This window comes from Oncorhynchus mykiss, chromosome 18, assembly GCF_057628025.1.
Source record: "Oncorhynchus mykiss isolate SJ-2025 chromosome 18, ASM5762802v1, whole genome shotgun sequence".
Classification (NCBI taxonomy): domain Eukaryota; kingdom Metazoa; phylum Chordata; class Actinopteri; order Salmoniformes; family Salmonidae; genus Oncorhynchus; species Oncorhynchus mykiss.
This window is the reverse complement of record NC_143039.1, coordinates 50,311,105-50,320,747: the sequence shown is the minus strand read 5'-3', so window position 1 is coordinate 50,320,747 and position 9,643 is coordinate 50,311,105. Positions and strand designations below refer to the sequence as shown.

Here is a 9,643-nt window from a genome sequence, read left to right as displayed (position 1 = left end):
AGCCTGCAAGTCTAGACACTACCAAAAACCTGCCTCTCAAACTCTCTCTGACCGGAATGACCTGTGCCCTGATAGGTTCCTAGGGAGGTTACTAAGGGGCTGGATATCTGCCCATCCTCTTGACTCTGCAGGTCACGCAATACTTGCAGTCTCCCAATATTTGCAGTCTCCCTGCCAGTGGCAGAGAGCAACATCTGTCTATGCCCATCAACTACTGGACTCACTCATATCTCTGGACTTGTGGGATGGAGTGCGTGCCCAAAAGCCATCCTCATGTACATTTCCATATTCATCTTCATCTGTGTGTGGTTAAAGTTCCTGTGTGTGTTAACTCTTGGGCTGCTCTATTCCCCTCTAACCAGGGGCGGTGTCATTGAGTCACAAACCAGTAAAATACGTAGAGCCGGGTTGCTCTCTTTCAGTGGTCATCCCCAACAAAGGCTGTCAGAGCCTTGCGACCGGACCACCTTGCATGCGATAACATTCCTGAGGAAGAGCGAGAAGGTGCGAAAGTTTCGGCCGGATGCAGAGAACATGGCAGCTGTGAAGTAGTGGCCCCAGCGCTCACAGTCCCGGATACATTGATGCGGCTGGAACATCTGGTGGCAGAAGTTGTTAAATTCGGATGCCTTGAGGCCCTGTCTACGCTCTCAGAGGGAATAGTGCTCCTTCTGGTCCCAGAAAACATCAGTGAATTTCTCAATTTCTTCCAGATGGTTAGAATGAATGTACTAGAAGGTTGTCCCATGCACCTTGAATGCAGTCTTTCAGAACGTAATACAAGTCAAAAACTGTCATCCCTAGAGTTGTACCTGTTTTCCACCAGCAGATTGAGAATGGTGGTGAGGTGCTTGATAGGAATGTCTCCCATGGGTTTGTGGTCAGTCAGCCACACGGGCGTGAAGTTCCCCTGGTTGTACACTGGTACGTAATCTGGAGCGTGCCTTATTTCATTCTCCTCAAAGAACAGGCTCCATGTCAGCCACACTAGACAGTCAATGGAGGTGTACTTATTACGCAAGTCTGCTGAGACAAACAATTGAGTGTAGGTCGGCCATTCTAAAGTCTGTATGTATAGGGCGTGCCCCTGGTAGTTGGGAATGACCTCTCCTCTTTACTTTACTGACTTTATTGTCCCCATGGGGACATTTTGAGGCAGTGTCATGCATACATTTAAAGTGGGGTTTTAAATACAAAACAAATTGACAACTTTCATAACAGTTTCATACTAATAAAAAGAGACTAGCCTGCTGTCCTTACTGGGTCGATAGGAACATTAGCCAAAGCTGTTTAGGAGGGATATGACACAAATTATTGTCTAGTTCTGTTTTTCCTACCGAGCTGTGCCCTATACCTGCACGCAGAGGGGAGTAGTTCAATGTCCGGGTACAGGGGGTGGCTTGGGTCTAAATTTATTTTGTGAGCCCGACCTTAAAGATCTCATCTAGAAATCAGAAACTTTCTGTCCAAAAATTATGCAGAAAAATGAATCCATGCTTTTGTTATTTCTAAGTCTAAGTGACTACTGCAATGCTCTACTTTCCGGCTACCCGGATAAAGCACTAAATACACTTCAGTTAGTGCTAAATACGGCTGCTAGGATCCTGACTAGAACCAAAAAATGTGATCATATTACTCCAGTGCTAGCCTCCCTACACTGGCTTCCTGTTAAGGCTAGGGCTGATTTTAATGTTTTACTGCTAACCTACAAAGCATTACATGGGCTTGCTCCTACCCATCTTTCCGATTTGGTCCTGCCGTACATACCTACATGTACGCTATGGTCACAAGACGCAGGCCTCCTAATTGTCCCTAGAATTTCTAAGCAAACAGCTGGAGGCAGGGCTTTCTCCTACAGAGCTCCATTTTTATGGAATGGTCTGCCTACCCATGTGAGAGACGCAGACTCGGTCTCAATCTTTAAGTCTCTACTGAAGACTCATCTCTTCAGTAGGTCATATGATTGAGTGTAGTCTGGCCCAGGAGTGTGAAGGTGAACGGAAAGGCTCTGGAGCAACGAACCGCCCTTGCTGTCTCTGCCTGGCCAGTTCCCCTCTCTCCACTGGTATTCTCTGCCTCAAACCCTATTACAGGGGCTGAGTCACTGGCTTACTGGTGCTCTTCCATGCTGTCCCACTTGAGTGGGTTGAGTCACTGACGTGATCTTCCTGTCTGGGTTGGCGCCCCCCCCTTGGGTTGTGCCGTGGCGGAGATCTTTGTGGGCTATACTCGGCCTTGTCTCAGGATGGTAAGTTGGTGGTTGAAGATATCCCTCTAGTGGTGTGGGGGCTGTGCTTTGGAAAAGTGGGTGGGGTTATATCCTGCCTGTTTGGCCCTGTCCGGGGGTATCATCGGATGGGGCCACAGTGTCTCCTGACCCTTCCTGTCTCAGCCTCCAGTATTTATGCTGCAGTAGTTTATGTGTCGGGGGGCTAGGGTCAGTCTGTTATATCTGGAGTACTTCTCCTGGCTTATCCGGGGTCCTGTGTGAATTTAAGTATGCTCTCTCTAATTCTCTCTTTATTTATTTCTCTCTCTCGGAGGACCTGAGCCATAGGACCATGCCTCAGGACTACCTGGCATGATGACTCCTTGCTGTCCCCAGTCCACCTGGCCGTGCTGCTGCTCCAGTTTCAACTTTTCTGCCTGCGGCTATGGAACCCTGACCTGTTCACCGAACGTGCTACCTGTCCCAGACCTGCTGTTTTCAGACAGCAGGAGCGGTAGAGATACTCTTAATGATCGGCTATAAAAAGCCAACTGACATTTACTCCTGAGGTGCTGACTTGTTGCACCCTCGACAACTACTGTGATTATTATTATTTGACCATGCTGGTCATTTATGAACATTTGAACATCTTGGCCATGTTCTGTTATAATCTCCACCCGGCACAGCCAGAAGAGGACTGGCTACTCCTCATAGCCTGGTTCCTCTCTAGGTTTCTTCCTAGGTTTTGGCCTTTCTAGGGAGTTTTTCCTAGGCACCGTGCTTCTACACCTGCATTGCTTGTTGTTGGGGGTTTTAGGCTGGGTTTCTGTACAGCACTTTGAGATATCAGCTGATGTAAGAAGGGCTATATAAATAAATTTGATCTAGGCTTTTCTGTTTGACTCCAAGTACCTTGCTTGCTGTGGTGATAATCCTTCTCAGCATATTTTCCTGGTTGATAGTGGCATTGCCAAACCAAAAAACAATACAAAAAGTTGAAATACTCTCAATGAAACAGAGGCAGTATAGTCAACATTAAAAGATCCCAGCTTTTTGGGAAAGTAGTCTCTGTTGACTCTTTTTGTAGGTCAGGTCTGTACATTTATGCAACTGAAGCTTATTGTTCAAGAGGTCACCCAGATATTTGTATTCCTCTATAATCTCTATGCTCTGACCTCTGATAGATGTTGCAGAGGTAGGTGTTGTACACTTCCTGAAGTCTATGCACATCTCTTTGGTCTTGTTGATATTGAGGACCAAGTGTGATTTGTCACACTACTCTACAAAGTAATTTAGGACCGGGCCATGGTGTTCCTTGTCATCATGCAATAGGCTGATCAAGGCAGTGTCATCAACTTAACGAGGTGTCTGTCAGGATGGGAACTAGTACAACTATTAGTGTACAAGATGTACAGGAGTGAGGACAAAACACATCCTTGAGGGGAGCCTGTGTTGGTGGTGCGTATTTCCGACACGTGGGGACCTACTTTGACCCGCTGTGACCTCTGGCTCAGGAAGTCCAACAGCCACAAAACCAGCCCCTAATCTAAGGATAAGTCCCTAATGAGTCCCTGTGCCAGAATGTAAGGCTGGATTGTGTTGAAGGCAAAAGAAAAGTCAACAAACATAACCCTGACATTGGATTTGGCACCCTCTAGATGTCTATAGACCATGTTGAGGAGAGTAAGAATGGCATCATCAACTCCTCTGGTGGGCTGATAGGCAAATTGAAATGGGTCGAGGAGCTTCTGGGTGACGCTGAAAATGACTTTTCACAATTTTCTCAAAGCATTTCATTACTAAGGATATCAAGGCGACAGGGCAGTAGTCATTCACCACAGAGGGATTAGATGCTTTAGGAATGGGTATAATTATTTAGTTTTTCCACAATACTGGCATGTGTTGCTGGTCAAGTGAGGATTGGAAAATGTCTGTAAAAACACCAGTGCTTTAACACATGTACACTTATTTTGTCTGGGCCTGGGCTTTAGTGTCCGTTACACCCCCTGAGCAACTTCAAAACATCAGCCTGTTTAACATCAACCCTCTCAAACATTTATAATGATGCTTCCATTTGTTTTACCCCTGACACAATGTCGTCAGATTCAAATCTTGAGAAGAAAACATTCAGTTCATTAGCCATGTTCTGGCCCTCATGTCTCGCGAGGTCAGCATTAGTTTTTCCTCTGCCTATGTGGGGGGCACTAGCCATGGATTTAATCCCTTGCCAGGCCACCCTTGAGTTTCCTGAGGAGACCCTTTGCTTGTATGCACCCCTGGAGACCAAATACCTCCCACATGGTACAGTCAAAACACCCCTGGAGACCAAATACCTCCCACATAGTACAGTAAAATACCTCCCACATAGTACAGTCAAAACACCCCTGGAGACCAAATACCTCCCACATAGTACAGTCAAAACACCCCTGGAGACCAAATACCTCCCACATAGTACAGTAAAATACCTCCCACATTGTACAGTCAAAACACCCATGGAGACCAAATACCTCCCACATGGTACAGTCAAAACACCCCTGGAGACCAAATACCTCCCACATAGTACAGTCAAAACACCCCTGGAGACCAAATAGCTCCCACATAGTACAGTCAAAACACCCCTGGAGACCAAATAGCTCCCACATAGTACAGTCAAAACACCCTTGCAGACAAGTGATACTGTTGTCGTTCTAGATCTGGACAGTTTTAACTGTAAGTTTCTCCCTCTCCAGGAGCAGACAGTAGGTTAGCCTGAGGTAGACAACATTGTGGTCTGATGTCCACAGGGGAGGTCTGGTGGTGGCAGAGAAAGCATTTGGTATGATTCCATAGCACAAATCAAGTCTTATTTTTCCTAGTGTGACATTTCACATACTGGTGGTACATGCGTAGGACCTTGTGCAAAGTACAGTTGTTAAAATCCCCCAAAATACATTTGGGTGTGTCGGGGGAGATAGATTCCAGTTTATGTGAGAGATTATAAATAATCTCTGATGCTTTTGCTATATTAGCTTTTGGTTGAATGTACACAACAGTAAAAAACTATTGGGGGAACTCACGGGGCAGATAGTAGGGTCGCAGTGACACAGACAGCAGTTCGATGTTGGGGGTACAGAGTCTCTCTCTTACCAGGATCCTGCCGCCGTGATGTTCCCTGTGACGGTCAGATCGGGGTCCGCTCTGACCAGTGTGAAGCCAACCCGGCTCCACTTCCCTGACTGGGCCTCTAGCCAAGTCTCAGTAAACGCCAGCAAAGAGGCCTCCTGGTATTTGTGTTGGAAGCGCAGATTCGCTGACAGCTCATCCGCTTTCCACCTCAGTGACTTGGCATTGGTGGGTAAAGGTCTTTGTTTTATTTGTCTGTTTCCCCCGCGTTTTCCATGTTTGCATTTGGGTTTTATAATCCACTCGCAGACAATCAGGGATTAGATAGGCCATTGGGATATCCATCGCGTTTGTGTTTGAGTTGCATTGTAGTAGGAACTTTCTGCTGTATTGGATTCTGCTGCCAGCAGCATTTTCCTAATTTAGTCCGTTTGTAGAGTATGTACATGATCAACAAGATCAGTCCAACACCCCACCACTGTAAAACCATTGTTGACCGATGGTTTACAAAGTGTACAAATTAAAAACATAAAAGAAGGCCACACACTGTCGCCCCCCCACCACTCTGGTCAGCAGGTTACCGTTCTGGTCCAGCTGGGCGATGACTTTCTTGCTGCCGTCTTTGTGCCTCAAGACTCCCTCCTCTCTGGTCACCTTCTCTCCGTTGGGGCTGACGGATACTGCTGAGGTCCTCGGGTGCATTTTGGTCTCCATGTTGAGGGATATAAGCTCTTGTAGCAGCCACTCCGCAAACTGGAGGTCCTTTCGTAGCGCACAGCCCGCCAGGCCGAGAGTGTGCAGATGCCTATCATCTGTCTTCATGGCCTCCACGACTTTGGCAAGTTCCTCTGGCCCATAACTCCCTCTTCTGGCCACCCCAACACTGCCATGACCCACCAGTACCACACGTCTGTCTGGTTAACAGGTATGAGAGCCCCTGAGGAGTGTAAAGACATTGAGACAAATCTCTAACAGCCATGTTTTTACTTTCACCACCCAAGTGAGTCACTTAGCTTCTGGTCGAACAAAGGGACCAAATTATTTTCAGACCACCATCACAGTACTTTCTTACTATAATATGGCTACCACTGACATTTCCAAACAGTCAACACTGTTACTTAGATGTGATAAGGGCTTTCATGGGGCACAACATGGCACTATCGGGCACTGCACAGACTTTCTCAGGCTCAACATGATTATGTAAATCAGCACTGGATCTAGCACCATTTGAGGATGTTAGTGAGGAGACGAGGGCTGTGGTCCACACTTAAAAGACACACTCGTCCACTTACACTTGCCTTATGCCCTTGGGGGAATCCCTTTTGCCATCTTGGAGGGTGGTCCAAATGATTAGCCAAGCAAGGGAAGTGTGCAGTGTTGTTTTTAGTCGGCTTTGCGAGTGTACAATTATACTCACCCCCGGGGCCTGAAACTCCCCATAATAAAATTTGCGACGATTGTACATCCGCAAAGAAAAGTCAGCAAAAACTTTAAAAAAGCATCAACGGAGAAGTCAACATACAAGTGTAAGTAAAGATGAATGTAAATCAGTTAGAAATTGTGCTACTAATGCATGATGGCACAAACATGCCTCGTAAAAAGTACATTGGTTTTTGTTTGGTTATCTTTTGAAAATTGTAGAAATAAAATAATTTTCCTTCTTCAGAAGTTCCAACTAGGCAGGCTAACGTTAGTTAGCTAATTAATTTGCTAGCTATCATACAGTATGCATATATTAATCATTATACATTTAATATAAGTAGACATGCACAAATAATTGACTATAGCGCATATAAAAGCACCCACAAGCAACCGGTGGCTGAAAACACAATCATCTTGGGATGAATGAGTGACGAAAGGGTGATCCATATAAAAATCCTTCCTTCCTCCCTCGCCCCTTGCCCTGCAAGTGTATACTCATCAGACGTCATGATACGTAATAATAAGTGTCCACTTACTTTGAGGGCTGAGGGGATAGTGTGTGTCTTTTAAGTGTTTGGACCGCAGCCAAGGTCCCGTGGAGTCTTTTCAGTTGGTGGCAGTCTGTACCTGACAAAACCAAAACTTGGACAGAAAAAAACCCTATATCTTCATAGTTCTCATTTTTAACAAGATGATTTAGGCATGTTATTTGGATTATGCTACAATGGTCCTACCACTCCTAATGTTTTGCACCCTATGATATTTAACAAACCAGGATCATTCAAATACTAAATTGAAAAAAACAATAAATAATGTTACACAATTTAAATAAGTGCCTTCAACACGAATGTTGAAATAATTCTGGCCAACAGAATATATATATATATATATACAGTGGGGAGAACAAGTATTTGATACACTGCTGATTTTGCAGGCTTTCCTACTTACAAAGCATGTAGAGGTCTGTAATTTTTTTATCATAGGTACACTTCAACTGTGAGAGATGGAATCTAAAACAAAAATCCAGAAAATCACATTGTATAATTTTTAAGTAACTGAGTCAGGTTTGTAGGCCTCGTTGCTCGCACATGCTTTTTCAGTTCTGCCTACATATTTTCTATAGGATTGAGGTCAGGGCTTTGTGATGGCCACTCCAATACCTTGACTTTGTTGTCCTTAAGCCATTTTGCCACACTTTGGAAGTGTGCTTGGGGTCATGTCCATTTGGAAGACCCATTTGCGACCAAGCTTTAACTTCCTGACTGATGTCTTGATGCTGCTTCAATATATCCACATAATGTTGTCCTCTATCTATTTTGTGAAGTGCACCAGTCCCTCCTTCAGAAAAGCACCCCCACAACATGATGCTGCCACCCTTGTGCTTCACGGTTGGGATGGTGTTCTTTGGCTTGCAAGCCTCCCCCTTTTTCCTCCAAACATAACAATGGTCATTACAGCCAAACTGTTCTATTTTTCTTTCATCAGACCAGAATACATTTCTCCAAAAAGTACGATCTTTGTCCCGATGTGCAGTTGCAAACCGTAGTCTGGCTTTTTTTATGGCGGTTTTTGGAGTAGTGGCTTCTTCCTTGCTGAACGGCCTTTCAGGTTATGTTGATATAGGACTCGTTTTACTGTGGATATATCCAAGATGGCGTAGCAGTCAGATGTCTTTGTCTTGTCTTATGTGTATATATATTTTTCTTTGCATTCTTTTAAATATTTTTTCCTAAACCTCAACTTCAAAATACTCTCCTGCAACCCGCCTCACCCAATGTGGTGTGGATTTGTTTTTTTTCCCTAAAGTATTTCTATTTACCTCCGAACTGGAATACCTCAACTGAAGCTAGCTAGCTTACTAGCTACCAGCTATCAGTCAGCTAACCACTGCTAGCGGTCATCAGGACCTATATCAGGACCTATAAAAAAAAAAAATGTAATCCATAGAGACGTGAAGGAGAAGCTCGTCGGATGTTGATCTCGGTCAAAAGTTTTAGAACACCTACTCATTCAAGGTTTTTTATTTCAAATGTTAGCTCGGAAACCTTTAGCTCGGAAAGCTCTTGCCAGTTCGTACAACGCGTTTCATACCAGAGCATACCGGACCTATTTTTCTCTCCATATCCCCAAATTCCTACCACAAACTCTGGGCTCACTCCTGGGCTACAATATCCGGACCCCTTCTACTGCCGGTACGGGGAACGGAACCCTGCCCATCCTCTACGACTGGAACACCGACATAATCTGCCCGAGGATTCCAACAGGCCCCTCAGGTGCGACGTCCGCTGAAGGCCCATTCTGCTAACCTGCTAGCTACCTAGAGCTACTTGGAACCCTACTAATTCCACGTCTGATCTATCGACGTCACTGCACGCAGAGGCAAAAACAGACTTACCCCCATCGTGACGTCCCCCATAGGCTAACTTGCTAGCCCCGGTCTGCTAACTGCTAGCTTGCCTGCCCCGGTCTACTAACTGCTAGCTTGCCTGTCCCGTTCTGCTAACTGCTAGCTTGCTAACCCGGTCCGCTAACTGCTAGCCCCTACTAACTGCTTGCTTGCTAACCCGGTCTGCTAACTGCTAGCTTGTTAACCCCCGGCCTACTAACTGTTAGTGTGTTAGCATCGGCCTGCTAACTGTCTGAATCGCCGTGTCCCCAGTCAGCCCAACCACTCACTGGACCCATATGTTCACTTGGCTACGCATGCCTCTCTCTAATATCAATATGCCTTGTCCATTACTGTCCTGGTTAGTGATTACTGTCTTATTTCACTGTAGAGCCTCTAGCCCTGCTCAATATGCCTTAACCAACCATGTTGTTCCACCTCCTACATATGCGATGACATCACCTTGTTTAAACGTCTCTAGAGACTATATCTCTCTCATCATTACTCAATGCCTAGGTTTACCT

At 45.4% G+C, this 9,643-nt stretch overlaps 1 long non-coding RNA gene and 1 pseudogene across 1 annotated transcript; both read right to left on the bottom strand.

The window, feature by feature from the left end:
- Positions 1–320: 320 nt before the first annotated feature.
- LOC149975550 (uncharacterized) lies at positions 321–1,111 on the bottom strand (annotated as a pseudogene).
- A 2-nt stretch (positions 1,112–1,113) lies between these two features.
- On the bottom strand, positions 1,114–7,811 carry LOC149975549 (uncharacterized). The gene is made up of 2 exons (XR_016488521.1): positions 7,270–7,811; positions 1,114–6,248 (listed from the first exon to the last, which is right to left on the bottom strand). It is a non-coding gene; the product is annotated as an uncharacterized LOC149975549 (long non-coding RNA).
- Between the last annotated feature and the right edge of the window lie 1,832 nt (positions 7,812–9,643).